Below are 17,500 nucleotides of genomic sequence, written 5' to 3'. Positions count from 1 at the left end.
GTGTCTTCATAAGGTTTATTTTTTACAATTTTTGCGGCCTCTTCAAAAGTGGCCAGCCACTGAAAATTTTTTAAAGTGGTTCGTACAAGCTCTACAAAGTCATGCTTGTGAAATGTCTAACTCTTAAGATCCATTTGTATTGTGTAATGCTAAGAATTACATATCAAATACAGAAAGTGAGCGGGCCATATCATATTAGCTTCTGCAAAAGTCAAGTGCTTTTAGTTAGCAACTTGGATTTGAATAGATTGGACACGAGCAGCACATAAAAAATACAATGAAAAGTTTAATAATGATTAAAGGGTCTACAGTCCAGTATGATTTTTAGTTTGTGAGTCTGCCCACTCAGAAAGGAAAATAGTTCCTAAAAACCAAACCGCTCAACATAGAGGGACGGGTTTTTAAAATAAAAATGCATGCCTCATGACATTTTAAGATTCTCAATGTCCTATATCCTTATGTTCTTTGGTTATCAAAAAAGTAATTAAAATCAATAATGAAACTGGCATCTAACTAAAAGGATACTGTTGGTGCTCTTATTGGCAACATATATTACATCAGTTCTTGTATATGAAGTCCTTGAACTGGCTAATAAAAATATTTAAAACACAGATCTACAACAAATTGTGTTGCAAATCAGGTTATCATTATCTTGTATAAACCATGAAAATTGGAATCATGTGAGCAGAAGGTTAGATTAATTCTCCATTCTCATTATAAGCACAGGTGTAGCACAAACACCATGTGAAATAACCAATTAAAATGAAAAAAAAATCTGCTTTTTCATTAGCTGCCTTCACTGCATGACCAATTAGGAAATTATTTAATATTAATATTCCGCGTATACCAAAAGTAATTTTCATAGTAACTAACATAGGTAAGAGAGCAAAAAACAGCTCTTTATTTATGGTACTGTTCATAATCTGCAGGCTCTTAGAGGAAAGGAACTCTGATAACATTTTTTTAGAGACCTTTTAAAAACATATTATTTTGCGGATATGATTTATACTATTTATCTAAAAATAGGAAGGGCACTTTTTAACAGATGAGAAGCCAAGGCTCAGAGAAATTAAGTGACTTATTTGAGGTCACATGTTACCCAAGAGATGTTAGTAACTTGCTGACTGATACACAGCTGGCAAATGGTAGTGAGCACCCCTCCCCCAATGTCCTGACCAGAGCATGGCCACTATTGTGCCACCCATCTAGAATATTCTGGACTAAATAGATATCTAAAAATGAGCTGGTTTTGAGCCAATCACCGCTGGCAACGACCCTACTGTTGAGTCTGGGAATAGGCATGACTGAACATTTTGTAGACTAGGAATTTTGATGACTGTACTGTTTGTGCATATGGACAAAGATAAGGCTACGCATTAGAAGATTCAGTGACTTATCTGTATTCCAAAGCTTGCTTCCTTCACACTCATACATTCAGATTTCCAAAGACCAGTTCATAAGAACCAACTCAGGTGTGAATCCTTGACTACTAAACCCATGGAATCATAGAAAAATTAAACCTCAGGTTTGAAATGGGATTTAACTGTCACCTACGTTGGTCACTGACATGAATCACCTCTATGATCTCCCCACCAAGTAGATAGGTAGCCTCTTCTGGGCTGTTTCTAATAAAGCATTTGCCCCCTTACCTGAAAGTCCATAGATGTGTGGACAGCCTTCTATTAGACGGTTTTGCATTACTCGATCTAAACTCCTTTCACCAGGACAACTCCTTGGGGGTAATTTAAACCATTTCTAATCTCACTTCTTCAGGACAGCCTTCAAATATTTAAACTGTAGCCATCATGCCCCATAGGTTTCTCCCCTCTTCTCCCTAGGTTGAACATCCATTATCCTTAACAAGTTCCTCCTAGAATGTAAGTTCTTCTTGGATTTTGAGTCCACTCACCACCTGGGCCACTCTCTGCTCAATATGCTGAGGTTTGTCTGTGTGCCTCCAGAGCTCTTCAGGTGACAGCATTAAATGCAGTTACCCACACCTGCTCCAGTCCCCATCTAGAGAGCAAATACCTCATCACATAGCCTCTTAGCTAAGGACCCACAGGTACCCAGGTGCTATGTTCCTCTCTTTTGGTGGCAATAACCATTTGTTGTTATGGACAACACAGATGCAGGCTCTCTATAGCATATGTAGATATAAAGGTGAGAATCCTTTCATTTAATAAAATCAAAATTAAAACAACTGAAAACCTCAGAACCCCTAATCACTTTGTCCAAACTGTTTGACCTCATCAGTAGGTACACTTAGAAGTTCTCGCTTTTGGAAACTAATTTAAAACAATGTTGTACTATAATGAACATTATCAATACATATAGGACATCGTACACTCTCAGAATCTTATTGGATTATGCTTCCTATACTTACATGAAACACGGATAATATTATGTGGGGTCATGGTGGACATCATTATCTGAAAATAACTAAGTAAATAGCAAAAGATTTTATTTTTTAAGACAACATCATCTTTTCAATTTTAAAACCGTCTCAACATTTGGTTCTCTTTAGTGTATTTTATCTTACTATCTTCTATATATTTCCTTGGGAATTACGCTACATACAGTAAAGCCATGCGTTTAGATGGCTTCGGAGTGAATTCAGATACGAAAACATTTTCCTTCTGGGCAAAGTAATAAAATGACATTCTTGCTCCTCCCACTATAAGTCAAGCAGAGGTCAGTTCCCCCATCCCTGTATCTGTTTAAATAAACTGGTCCAGCTGTTTGTTTCTAAAATGCCCTCTGACCTTGCGTCTCATCCTCCCCGCTTTTGTGACAGAATGCTTTACTTTCCATTGTGGAAGATTCTAAATTATCAAATTTTCTAAACACTGAACCAAAAAAAGACCTTTAGATTTTATGTAAACTTACATGAACATATTCCCTTCTTAAAACACTCATTTCAAGAAGCATCAGTAAAATAGTTATTTCAAGCTCATGTGTGTGTTCAAATATATATCTATATTTATGTCTGAATACATAAATATATATTAGAACTTTAACATAAGAAGAAACAATGTTTTTGAAGAGAAATGAGAAAGAGAATGATAAAATTCCAGTTTGAATGTTCCACAAAAAAATCTATTCTCCAACAACCATAAAATAGTTTAAGATAAAATATATCCATGAAATATATACAATCTTTAGTATTTTCCATATTAATATGGTCTCTTTCAAACATTTGTTAGTTTAAAGATGTAAGAGAAGACTTTTAAAATTTTTGCAATTGATGTCCAAACATTATAGCCCTTAAAACTTAGATGTACAGTGTCAGGAATACATGACAACAGGACATTTCTTCTTACTCATTAAAATCGTTTCACACCTTGGTTTCATAGAACGTGTCTCAAATTTGCCATAAATTGGGCATTTAAAAAGGTAAACTTTTTAATTAAGTAGAAGGTCAGGAAACATCCTGTTTGCCTTTCCATATTACATTCCGAACATCAAGGTATATTTTTTTATAAATCCCATTTTGCTTTGAAAACAATGTTCTTTTGTGAAGTACTTTTTAGAAAACTGGACACTCTGTAGGTGGCAGAAGACTGAATTATGGAAAGAATTCTTATATTTCTTTTTTTCACAGCATCATGGATTAAAATTTCTTCCTGTGTGACCAAACTATCTCCTTTCTCAAAACAAGACGTTTTACAAAGGAAAGGAAGAAAATGGATTGGCCTTCCAGCTTCGTTCCATGTCAACATAAACAGAGACGTAGTTCTTTTTACCTAGTTAGTCGTTTAGAACCAGAGTCCTAGTATGGGAAAATGAGAGGTTGGAAGGAGAGAAGATCTTCCAAAGTGGGATCATCTCAAAATTGAATTTAATCCTTTGCATTTTTAAAATAGGCATCAGGCAAGGAGAATGGGAGATGAATTCTGAGTTATGCTAAAATAAATATAGGAAGTTTTCCTTTATTCTCTCTTTTCCTTGCCCTCTACATGTTTGTTTATCATCGGACTTCAACATTTTTTTCATTCTGCTAATTCCACCAGTCTCTTTTCATTCTCACTCTTTGAATACCTGAAGAGTTTTCTGACCAAGATCTGGTAGAACAGCTTTCTAAAGCTGACCTTTGTCCTTCAGTTTATCTTCTACTCCTTGCCCTGGTTACTTCCCACAAAACTGGATGGCTAAGTTTAGTGTCCTCTTCGTGAGAACCAGGAAGGGTGGAGAGATCACAGCGGGCATCCATCAGAACCAAAGACAGGGTACGTTTTCCCTGTTCCACAGACAACATTTTCCACACAGCTTTCCCCTTTTCCTGTATTCTTATGCCCTTTGTCTTCCTCGTACAGCTCTCTGTAATATTAACAATACTAAGGAAAAATGACTTGCTCACCTTCGGAGATAGGATTTTCACCCTTACTCAATTAATTCTGTTCCTCAGTGTTTACCACCTACTTGTTCACTGATGATTAAGGGGAGCCCACAGCATTACTTTAGCATGCCAGAGCCAACACAGTGAACCACATAAAATCAAAATGCTGTTGTTTCTAAACAATGACAGGACTCTCAGTCATCCCTATAGTGTTTCTTGCCAACTAGGCTCAGTAATAGTCAGCAGGATAGGTAGCTTTAAGTGTGGAGAAATACCATTTTACAATACCCTCCTATGCCCAGGGAGCAAAAATTATCAACTTGATATTAAAGAGAAGATTTCATTAAATAGCAAGATGTGTTAGTAAAGATGCCTTCTATACTTAAACTATCCATTAAATAAAGTATTAGTCACAGTCATCTTTGATTAATGTTGAGGTAAACTTAGGAATACCTACATACATACTTCATAAAAATTAATACCATGCATTCTTTTGTTAAAATTTTTTAATGTTAATTTTGACAGAGACAGAGAGAGACAGAGCATGAGAGGGAGAGGGGCAGAGAGAGAGGAAGAGGGGCAGAGAGAGAGGGAGACCCAGAATTCGAAGCAGCATCCAGGCTCCGAGCTGTCAGCACAGAGCCCAACGCCGGGCCAGAACTCATGGACTGTGAGATCATGACCTGTGCCGAAGCCGGACGCTCAACCGACTGAGCCACCCAGGCGCCCCTAAATTAATACCATGCATTCTTAAGAATAAGTCCTGGTGATTTCTACACACACTATTCTTTATCAACTAAAAATAAAATAAAATTATTACATGCTGTAAATAATATTTAATCAATATAAAATTCATTTAGGTAATCTCTATAAATATTTTTATAGAGTTTAAGACTTGCGAAAAATCTTCAAATATGAAATTTCACATTGGAAGCTAGTTGCTGAATTCCAGAATTTTGTCCTTTTTCTCCTTATTCTATTCCATGAGTTTCTTTCCTAGTATTTCTTTCAACTTCATCACAATCATTTAAATAAAAGTATATATACTATATATTTTTAAAGTCAGCATTTCCTAACAACCTGAAGGCCTCTTTTATAAACGAACCCTTCAGGGAATGAGTTCTAGCCATCTCTCAAATAACTCTCTGTTCTTTTAAATAAAAATCAACTTCAAAATCTTTTGTTGGATTTCTTCATTTTAGATTTACATTTACTTATTGAATTTAATGATCCATAACTGGCGGTCTTCAGGGTCCAAGCCTCCTACACTCCCTTTCTCTGTGAAATAAGATTTCATAAAACACTATTTTAAGACACTCAAGAAAGTTGACTCCATCTCAAGTCAAACCTTATGAAATCATGTTTTTGGCACCTTTTTCCAGTTTCTCAACCTCCTCCGAATCCAACAGTTCCAGGACTGCAATACATCATCTGTGTGCTGAGGGCAGGGGGAAGGGGGTAGACAGGAGGGAGAAGGGGGCACATGCTCTGCTCTTCATCCCTTCTAGAAACAGAATATTGAAATTTCCTCGAATCACAATAAGCCCATCAATCGGCAGTCTGTAGAAGGTTCCCCTTCTCTAGCAGCGAAGGGTGTATTTGTCAAATTATTTTAGAAATAGCTTACGTTGTCTAAGACCACTGAGGAAGTTGATTGCATATAAAATTTTCCTCAAAGCCACTAGTGAAAAAAATCACTAATTATTTGAAAATGATAATGCAGAGTAATAACAAGCCCATGTATTAAATGTTGGAGTAACTTTCAAATACTTCATCGCTTCATTATATATAATGGGGAAGTTTTCCTTGAAAGCAAATTATAAAATGATTTTTTATTAAAAAAATATATAAGCTTGCTAAATGCTTTAATCTGACCTGAATTCAAAGCAAGGGGGGGGGGGTCTTTTAGTGGCAGATCTCTGTTTCTTCTGCTACTACCCATGACTTTCTAGATCACTGAAGCACCAGGCTCCGAACTCAGTGGAATAAATTGTGGGGATATCCTGCCAGACCTAGCATAAGGAATACCCAACAGTTTAAAAATATCTTAAGTATGCATTGATATAAAACATACGTAATAAAATATTTATGCAGTATTTACTTAAATGTGACAATTTGCCAAAGTTGAGTTTGTATAATTGCACAAATATAAGAAAAATAGTGCTTTGCTTAAGGTGTATGGAATTAAGATGATTATTATCACAACAAAGGAGTGATAGGAAAACCTAGGATAACAAAACCTTCTGTAGTAATGAAAAACTAAAATAGGTATAATATATTCAAAGAATAGATGTGTCTCTCTTTGGTCTAAGCTGAACCATTTTTCATTTAAATTCTAATTTTCCTGTATTTTACAAAAAGTAAGTAAAATCGCATCTAACTAAACGTCCCTTAAACATTACAGAATAAACACGTTTATTTAAAACAAATCCTAATTTTCTGCCAATCTCCATTCTTTTTTTATAAATGTTTTCATTTATTTTTGAGAGAGAGAGAGAGAGAGAGTATGAATGGGGGAGGGGCAGAGAGAGGGAGACACAGAATCCGAAGCAGGCTCCAGGCTCTGAGCTGTCAGCACAGAGCCTGATGCGGGGCTTGAACCCACAAACCAGTGAGATCATGACCTGAGCAAAAGTTGGCCACTTAACTGACTGAGCCACCCAGGTGCCCCAGCCAATCTCCATTCTAAGTAGGATGACCACATAATTTATCATTTAAGCTGAGACACTTTTGAGAGTAAACGGACACTATTAACAATTAGGCTGGACAACAGGCATCAACCACAAATATTCCAGGCAGTTGGGGTGTATGGCCACCCTAATCACCAAATATGCACTTTTTTTTCCAAATAAAACTTCCCCTGCGAGATTGGAATTGAAACCCTCTTGTATGAGAATGGTGGCCGGCCCTGGCATATATAAGGTGTCACAGAACCCCAATACCACCTGGGAGTGTCTCTGAGCTCTTTCTTTTCTGGAGGATCTCTCCTTTAGTTGCCTCAGCTCCCTAAGACTTCACTAGTCCAAAAGCTTCCCAGACCTGGAATCTCCACTCCAAGGGAGAGACCAAGGGAGGATATCTCAAAATTCAGCTTGATTTCTGCTTTCACTTGGTCACAGGTTAGACTACAGAATGGCACAGTGAAGGTGACTTGACTGGAGTAGAGGCCTGTGTCTATCCCTTAGAAGGCTCACTGTAATTCCTGTTTTAATCAGTAAAGCTTAAAACCCGAGTTCCATGTAACGTATATCAATATGTAATCCATAGGATTTAAATACAAATGGAACCAACTATACTAAAAGGCAGAAATCTCTCAGTTGAGGCATATGACAAAATTGTTCAAATGAAGGCGGTAAACTAATAAAATGACCTCCTCTTGGAACTTATCAAATCTCTGGACAATGCTTGTGGTCATCTAAGTCACACTGAGGGAAGTTTGGAGACTGTGCGTTTCACTTGAGTGGCTATCCTTTTCTTTGAACAGTATCACTCATCACTATTACAGTCAAGACACTGGCCAAGGACAGGGAGAGTTACAGCGGCATCTAGGGAGAAGAGTGTGAGAACTGAGTAGGAAAAATTGCCCCTCGCTGCTCTGAGATCATAGTTGTGTTTAGGTGCTAGAGCTGTGATGACCCAAGTGACTTCATGCCTATGAAAGGAGCTTTCTTTGCAAATTTAAAACCTAAGACAAGGGTTTGTTGAGATACTGTCATTAGGATTCTCAAAAATACCTAACAGTCCAAAGACTTGTACACGAATGCTTATAGCAACAAAAGGTGGACACACACCCAATGTCCACCAACTGATGAGTGCAGAAACAAAAGGTGGTCCATCCAGACAATGAAACATTCTTCAGCCATTAAGGGAATGAAGGCTATCTGCTACATGGAGGAAGCTTGAAAACAACATGCTAGGTGCAAGGAGCCAGTCACAAAAGGCCACATGTTCACATGATGACATTTAGGGGAAATGTCCAGAATTGGCAAATCTTTAGAGACAAAAAGTGGATTAGTAGTAGAGTGGAGGCAGAGGTATGGGGAGGGGCAATAGCGAAAGGGTCCAGGGTTTTCTTCCTGAGGTGGTGTAAATGTCCTAAAATTGACTATGGTGACTGTTGCACAGTATCTGTGAATATACCAAAAACCATCAAATTGTATACACTTTAAATGGGTGAATTTCATGGTATGTGAATTACATCTCAATAAATCTGTTAATAATAAGTACATAATGGTGGAACAGAAGAGGTGCTGAACAAGGAACCGGCCCCATCCTTGCCTCCAATTAGCAGCATAACTTTGTAAAGCCCTGAGCCCCATCTGTCAAATGATGCATAAAATCCCATCCAGGACTTGGGCTCTGACATTCAGTGGCATGATGTTCCTAAAATTGTAATCCATGCTCGTTTTTTATAAACTTCAAAATCTCATATCCTTTGTTATTTGGAACCCTAAAAGAAATAGCATGACTAAAATCAAAAGTTAAGTCTCAGTAGGCTTTTTTATACTACTACATTCACTCAAAATGACTCTGATGTGCCTTTTCTGGCCCCTAGTCCCTCTTGGCCCCCACTTGGCCCTAAGGACGGGAATCTCTGCCATAACCTATTGTACTTTCCTTTCTGTAAACAGTACTGCCAGGTGACCAGCCGTGGGAGCTGAGATCTGACATCTTTGGACATGTATGATTCTTTCCATTAGCTTTTTCAACATCCCCTACTCCCTGCCCTTTCCAAGCACATCTGAACTCTGACCCAAACTAGGGATCAAATAAAATCAACCAGAGCAGATGTTCAAGGGATATAGGCCAACAAACCCTGCAAGTGGACAACAACTCTCAAAAACTACCTACTTACATTCAAACCAGCATTCTAGGGTAGAAAGTACTGGAAACTTAAACATATGTATTTTTAATCACATTGCATTTAACTTCCAATATACTATTCTTAAAACACAGCTTGAGCTAAGAACTCAAGACCAATAATCCCCATCAGCCTGAAAAAGTTGTGTTTGGGAAAGCAAATGCTTTTTCCCTTCTTCACTGATCAGATCTAATCTTGTGAGGCATTAGGTCCTTCAGTCACATTGGTTAAGAGGGTAAAGAGGAAAAGAAGAGCTCTCCAGGATGGAAACAGATTAAAGTTTGTTTGTTTATCTGTTATTGTTCAGGTATCAAGAGCCCGATAGCGTTCAGTATTTCCCATACTAATGGGTCAGGCTTAAAAGTGTCATAAGAATGGAAATGAAAAGGAAAACATCAATGACAGTGAAAGGCAGTGACAGGGAGAACCCTCTGTTTGCATCCATGATGTCTTTTGGAGGCTTTGTTTGCTTGTTTGGTGGCTTTTTAATGTTCCCTTCCCCCCTTGAAAATTAAGAAAGAAGAAAAACAAAACCCCAGGCCTTTACACAAAGCTCTGGGTATTCACACATTGGAGCGATGCAGGCTGAATCCCTCAGAAACATTTCCTCCCCCACCCCCTATGCCCCTGGCTCCACTCCATTTTTGAGAAAATTGTTTTATTCAATGAGGAGGCAACATTTGCCCCATTTTTTAATATTTCAGGCTGATTTTTTCACCACTCAGAAATGCTGTTTGTTTTATGTGGGTGCAGCCTGAAGCAAGATGATGAGGTAAGAGAGTGGAGAGGGGTCTCTGTGGGCACAGCACGGTGGTGCTTCAGTGCTCGATGGTTAATCACCCAGCACCAGCCTCAGCAACTGTTGACACAAAATAGGTGGAGATCAGGTCTGTGCAAGCAGAAAATACCAGAAAGGCAAACTATATGTAAACACACTTAAGACAGATTTGACAAGAATAGACCTAAACCTGACTTGCTAGGAAACTCCGAATGTCTAAAGGCTTCAGGGTCCCTCTCAGCTGAGGCCCCTTCCCCTTAACAGAGTTTCCTTTGAGAAGAAAAAGAGTAACATTTGAAAAACTAAAATAAGTTTACAGAAGAGAGCTGGGACATTTGTCCCCTTGATTCACACAGTGTGGGTTTCAAATCTGCTCCTACATGCGGATTTATGTAATGTAATACACTTCTTCCACGTATATTTGGAGCAGAGCCAAAAGGGGGGGGAGCTTACAACATGCACACACAACCACAATTCAAAAAGTTATTTCTCCTGACCTATAAAACTCATGCAAAGAAGCAAATGGATAATGCTTAAACAGTCTTTTAATCTTATCTAACTGACACCTGACAACCCATTACTTATAGATTATTAATGCACCCACTAAAAAGTTTGTCATGTACAAAATTACTAGAGAAAAAGATTGAACGCCTCAGGAAAAAACAAATTTTGCTGTACAATAACTTCAGAAATTTCAAGCCTATTATCTGTCATGCCCTTCATAGACTCGTAGCACACTGCTAAAAACAACTGATTTATCTTTATTATGAATCCTAAAATGACAGCGCACATGTTTTTCATGTCTTGTGATAATGTTTAATTTCATCCAGTTTTTATTTTACAGAGCTTGATTTGCTTACTTAAGATGAAGAAAAGTAGTAACTTTTTAATTAATTTCCCTGGTTGTCTCTTTATCAAAGGACATGGGTTTTTTTGTGTTGTTTTTTTTTTTTTCTAGTCCTCGTGTAAAGCTGGAATCAGAGTTTCAGAGCGATCACCTTGCTTCTCTTTGGTTTGCAGTACTACGGAGTCTAAAATAGTAAAGCTGGGTGTGCCTGGGTGGCTCAGTCAGTCTCAGCTCAGGTCATGATCTCACAGTTCATTAGTTCAAGCCCCACATCAGGCTCTGCGCTGACGGTGCGGAGCCTGCTTGGGATTCTCTCTCTCTCTCCCTCTCTCTCTCTCTGCCTCTCCCCTACACTCTTTCTCTCTCAAAATAAATGAATAAACTTTAAAATAAAGTAGTAGACCTGGAAGAGGCACTGGGTCCCACCAATGTGGTCCATTTTAGCAGCAGAAGCTGTCACCGGTCAAAATGGAGTGACTTGATCAAGGACACGTATGTGATTGATGAGGAGTGGGGAAGACAGCCGAAATGTTTTGGCTCAAAATGTTCTTTCTCTTGCATATTCCCTCCCCTTACTTGCCCTGTATAAACTGTATGCTGTACTGAGGCTTACAGGGCAGTTTGTTCCTTACCCACCTGTGGATGCCAGGCTCTTCCCCCTTGATCCATGATGCCTCTCAGCCCCCTCACTTCCCACGCTGTCTACAAGCAAATGGGAGTCAGGTCCTGCTCTGCCAGGTTGCATGACACACAGGCAGATTTTTTCCATCTCTCTGACCAGATAATTGTGCCAAGACACCGAAAACAACAAATCTGGCTTCATTAGGACTCACAACAAGTCCTGCTGACCTACATACCATGTTCAAAGTCAACCACCAACCACTGGTTTCACAGCTTTGAAAGGGACCATGGACATTCAGAAACACTGGGCTTAGGATGGATAAATCAGTCTCCTAACTCACTCACTTGCACCCCAGCCTTCAGTTGTCCTGAAGTACCTGCTCAGGTCGTACGGCCTCTCAAGGCATCACACTCCTGCCTTGTCCTGAAAAGCTCAGGAACTGTCTTTGGATGCTGGCTGGAGGAGAGACGGCAGTTACACTGAGGAGGATTGGGACTTTAAATCCACCTTCCTTCATCCCACCCCTTCCCCTTTCTTTTCTCACCCAGACTCAGGGCCCCATGGGAGAAGGGGCAGGGTTTTCCGCCCAGTGCCTCTGTGGGCCACCACCTACTTGGTGAGGGGTTTCCACCTTTCACAGTACTCACAGTGGGATTTTACACAGTGTGGGGAAGCTCAGAGTAAACTTACTGTGTAAAACTTACAACAAAGTATATTTAACAGACTGCAGAGTCATTTTCAAAGAGGATTGTTTGCTGGAAATTTTTAGAATCTGCAGACAAAAGCAGCGTCTCTGTTGAACTCCTAAGACTCTCTGACATGACAATACCTGAAGGTTTCTAAATTCACAGCTCTTTTCCCTGCGAGCTATTTGCTCAGCTTTCCTAATAATACCCTGCCTGCCTGGCACCTTGCCAGTTCTGTCTCGGGCAATATGCAAGCTAAACATTTTTTGACTGATTTCAATATTTTTCTTACGAGCAACTAGACAGTATTTTATCTAGTGAGTATTACTGATTGCTATAATCTAAGCCCACAGTAAGTGCCCGTAAAGGTAATATTATTAGAATTGACACTCAAGGTGAAAAGCATAGCAATTAACTGGGGCTTGGAGAACAACAACCCATTCTGTAACATGCTGCAGACTTATTCTATTTATATTTCTCCTTCTTCTTTCAAAAATATTGCACCTGTTACTCCATTGATCAGTTAGGAAGCCTACCTTAAATGTAGGTTACACTGAAACTCTCAAGGGAAAAAGTTAAACCACCTGCTTAATAAAATTACCTTTTGTGTGTGAAGTTGTTCCATCCCTAGGTGATTTCTAGGCAAAGAAAATCACTATACACCCTGCACTTTCATTTTGCAGTTGAATAACAAACAAATGACCCAGTGCTTCTTGCATGGTGCACTGTTTTTTACATCTGTTTTCCTTGCTTTTGTGTCATGCCTCTGTTTAGCTTTATTGACAAAACAATCTGTGCCTAATGTTTAAACAACATCTGTAAAATGTATTATTAAATTATGTTGGAAGAAAAAGCAGAGCAATTCTATGAAACCCTATGACCCCCTATTGATTTTTAGATCGCAGAAGTTGAAAGGATAATTTGTGAATGTTTTAACATTTACATCTACACAGGTACCTATATTTATAGAATCTTTGATTACTTATAAAAGTATTTGCTACAGTATTACCATAACTCAGAAAGAAACCTGACCTTTAACAGTTGGATCTGTTTATTAAAAGGGAGATCCTATTTTTTAAAAAATAAGTTTACATTTTTACCCGCCAGTGGCATAAATCTCTAAGGATAACATACTTCCCCTCCCCCCCACCCCACTGGTAATAAATGGGAAGTGATGCCTGAATGCTTTGCAGTTTTGAAGGCAATAAATGAAGTAACTAGGAAAATCTGGTATATGTACTAAATCTGAGAACTACAGAGCTGTGATAGTTCTGTAAAGTGTCACCTCAGATGTTAGGATGCTTCCTGGAATTTTACGCACCCAACTGACATAGAGTGATTTTTCTTTCTGCATACACACTGTATTTCACATACACTATATATTTTGCACCTAAAATCCATATTGCCTTCTCAGAGCATAAAGAAATAATCATTTAACATTAGGCCTTAATGGGAAAGTGTCTGGATGAATAGTAGTAAACAAAGACACTGTCAAATTTATTCAATACACCCTAGGCTAGAACTCTGCTGAGGCAGAGTATGTCTGAGGCATCGGGCAAGTAAGATACAACCACCGGCCCAGGTCTGCATCATATGGAATCCCCAGGTCTGCAACACTGCTGTGAAGACACAGAAGGGAGTCTTTATCCGGCCATTCTACGCTCATATTTCCAAATTAAGAAATAAAGTTGGTATATTCGGGAGAAAAAAGAACCAAGTATTGATTAACCTTGTGTGTGTGTGTGTGTGTGTGTGTGTGTGTGTGTGTGTGTTTTCTTTAAAGTTCTGCCTAAATAATTAAAGACCTAAATGATCATCTCAGAATTCAAAAAGTTTCTGCTTAAATGACTAAAATGCTCGACATATTACTAATATGTTTTCACAGAAGTAATTTTCACAACCACCACAACAATGAAAAAACAGAAAGCAAAAGCTCCAAATGTTATTATTTCTCGTTTTTGGATCAAATCATAACTGGGAGTGAGAAAGCAAAGAGAGAAGAATACATGAGTCAATGGCACATATTATATTTCAAAAATTACTAAGCTTTTAAGTCTAAGTCTATCACGGCATGCTAGAATTGAAATGTTTAGGCAATTAGTTATGGAAGTCAATTTTTTAAAAAACACAGTTGCCTCAGATACTTAGATAATGAAGGTAAAAATATTTTCACCCAAATTATTTGCATAATTGCCTCAATTCTCAAAAGATTTGTTGGCGTAGACTTGTCCTACAATGTCTCATCTGATAAATTTCACATTCCGTCCCTGGGCCCAGTTCCTATAAGCAAAACAGCGACCGTTTTAAGATCCCTCCTCTCTGTTTTCATTCTGACAAGTAGATCAACTATAAGAGTGACAATGGTTATTTCTTGTAATCCAAATTTTCTTTTAATTAATCAAACCTGTCTTGTTGTTTTCCATTTACATTCTCCCTATTGTCTCCCCTCCCTCCTGATTCCATCTGCTTTGGCCTTAGCCAAGGCAGGTAGTTTGTATCACTTGTGGCAATTAGAGAAGATCAGTTCAGCAATGGAATGAAAGGGCCATCACAATACACCAAACTTTTCTCATCTCATTTTTCAATCAAAACTGAACTGAAAGCTGCATCGGCCAGGGTTTCTATGACAAGCTAACAACTAGACACGAGTTTCTATTTTTCACTTTCATATTGTGTGCTTCGATACATTATGTTGCTGCCAATAATTATGACTGATCTACACCCAACCTGCCCTTCAGCATTTTATTAAATCTCTCCAGCAGTGACTCATAGTTCGTACAAAATGTACATGTGTGTTAACAAGTTTTAAGAAACCGAAGAAGGAAGACACACATTTTTAAATGTTGTGGCTAAATGAAGTGAAGGGGAAATGCTAAAATACTAATGACGCTTTTCTTTTAATTATGATTTCTAGAAGGAAGTAACTTGGGCTTGATATCCAACACAGGAAAAATGTTTACAGGCTCTCAAAAAAGCTCTGCGTAATTTTTTATTATGAGAAAGGAAAATGAAACCTTTAGTGTTTATGCTGTTGTTAGTCTGCAAGTATACCATAGTTTAAGATGCTCTGACATCTTTGGTTTTCATCCAGCATCATCTAGGTTTCCCCATTCTTCCAACCTATTTCCTACTCAAAGCCTATAAACAAAAAAATAAATCTATTATCAGCTCCTCAAAAGCTGAAGGCTTGGATGATAATTAATAAACCATTAGAAACTCAAAGCAAACACGGGAATGTCATTATTCATCAAACTTAGGCGAAACAATCTCTCTTAAAACTTTTACTTACTTGAGGGGAATTCTCTACCACCTAGCTGTTAGAATTGAGACAGTTGCCAAATGCAAAACAACGAAGTACAAGCAAAAGTCACTTCTAACTCCACACAGAAGTAGAGAGAACACAGGCACAGTACACAGTGCCAGCTGAGGTCAGAATCTTGTTTACATTGCGCGTAACTAAAAGTGATCTGTATGTTCGTACCTGGGCAGAACTGAGTTATCAGTGTGAAGTTTATAGTAGGTCTGCACATACTCTGAAAAGTAGTTTAACCTTTTTAAGGTCCCTCTTTTCCTCTTCTAATTGCAAAACCGAGGAAGTTGCTTTATGACCACTGTATAGAACCTAGGAAAATGACAATTGCATACTGTCTGGTGTCACAGGAATGCCTGCCTGCCTGTGCATCCACAGGAAATAGCCCTTAAGTTGGTCCACCTGTGGAAAGCAAGTTGTATTGGAATTTGCTCACCGGTAACAATGTTTACGGAGGGAGTTTGCTAGCAACACTGAAGAGGAACAGAGATGCCGTGTGTGATAGATCACCTGAGTGGCAGCGCTTTCGCCTTCCTTGATTAGAGTTCGCCCTGCCACTCCTCGGCCCTCGGATGGGAACATTTCCCAGGGAAATACATTTGTACAGCCTCCATTGTATTAAAATTACATCATCAGTTTAACCTCGAAAATATATTTGAATTCAGACGTGCATGCAAAATGGATGGTCTATCCTATAACATTGTCCAGGATGATCTGAAGACTAAGTTCAAATATATAGTATCAACAGTCTTGAAAATGAAGATACAATAGCAGGTACAAGGCAAACAAAAAATCTCCGCAGTGACACCCTCGTAGCAACACATTTAGGTATAGTATGGCTTCCATTGGCTCCCTATCCACTTGGCTAAAGGGCTGCAAAAATTGATCTCCCAAGGCTGCGGTAAGGTCATAGAAATTGATAACCCTTACAAGCAATGCTTATGTGAGTCTGTCTGCGTCTTGCAGATAGTGCACTTTGTAAATTAATCCTCCAAAGGCAAATATATTGTAAGTAGCTTGTTATCTCTAAAATACTAAATTGAAGAATACATGGGATTATATTGACAGAAATTACATTTTCTGTAATGGGGTTTAATATATCTGGAATCTCTCCCAAAGGCTCCCAGGCTTTCTAACAGAGAAGGGTCTGTTAATGTAGGTGCAATGGACATCAAGAACAAATTTATTCACCAAAATGGATTAGGCCATGTAATCAGAGATTCTGTAATATTAATCTTTGACACTTACTGAACAGAAAGAAATACTTCTGTCTGCAAACTGGCACCCCCAGTTCTCCCCTTTCCCCAACCAGGCTGTGGGCCTTCTCTGGATTTTACTTCAAAGAGGATAAGGTTTCCCCATCATAAACACTAATCTAAAAATATTAGGACAATTAATTAGATACACTTAGTTTGAGAGGATATTGGATTTCGATACCCTTCAAATATGACACTAGCTCTGGGTGATTATATGAACCTGGCTTTCAGCACACTCACAAAGGGTAATAAATCATACTTTTCCAAAGCCTTGTTGCCACACCACAGTACACTGTCAGAATATTGTTGGCTAGTACTTGGTACGTAATCTCAGCTTCCCCCCAAATCAGGAATTCACACATTTACTTAGAAATAGTATTGAACAGCCCTGAAACACATCGGGTTTTGAACAGCTTCAAAGTGGAAACATAAATAATTTCTCTTTTTCCATGGACAGAGGATAGGAGGAAAGGGGACACTATCCTCAAAAGCTCAGCCCTGACAAAATAACTGCAGTTAACTATTCAGTGAATTTAAAACCTGACTGATATGTGATGGTGGATTTTCTTGTTCCACAGAAACTAGGACAAATGCCACTCCTTCTATTGGTTATCCTAAAATGAGAAAAGCCATTTATGGAGCCACAGTGTATGCGAATTAAATACTTAACTTACATTATGCCTAAAACTCATCAATTTGTAAAGGCAATGGAATGCAATGCAATGTTGGTTTTTTTGGCTTGTTTTGTTTCTTTTTGGATTTTGGGTTTTTTTTTTTTTTTTTTTTTTTTTTTTTTTTTTT

General features: G+C 38.4%; 1 protein-coding gene across 2 annotated transcripts in view; it reads right to left on the bottom strand.

Moving 5' to 3' along the window:
• MEIS1 (Meis homeobox 1) overlaps positions 1-17,500 on the bottom strand; it is a 137,552-nt gene that overhangs the window by 5,808 nt on the left and 114,244 nt on the right. The gene's annotated exons all lie outside the window — the stretch shown is intronic.

This window comes from Panthera uncia, assembly GCF_023721935.1.
Source record: "Panthera uncia isolate 11264 chromosome A3 unlocalized genomic scaffold, Puncia_PCG_1.0 HiC_scaffold_11, whole genome shotgun sequence".
NCBI lineage: Eukaryota > Metazoa > Chordata > Mammalia > Carnivora > Felidae > Panthera > Panthera uncia.
Note: the sequence above shows the minus strand (reverse complement) of the source record. Positions and strands in the feature narration are given on the sequence as shown.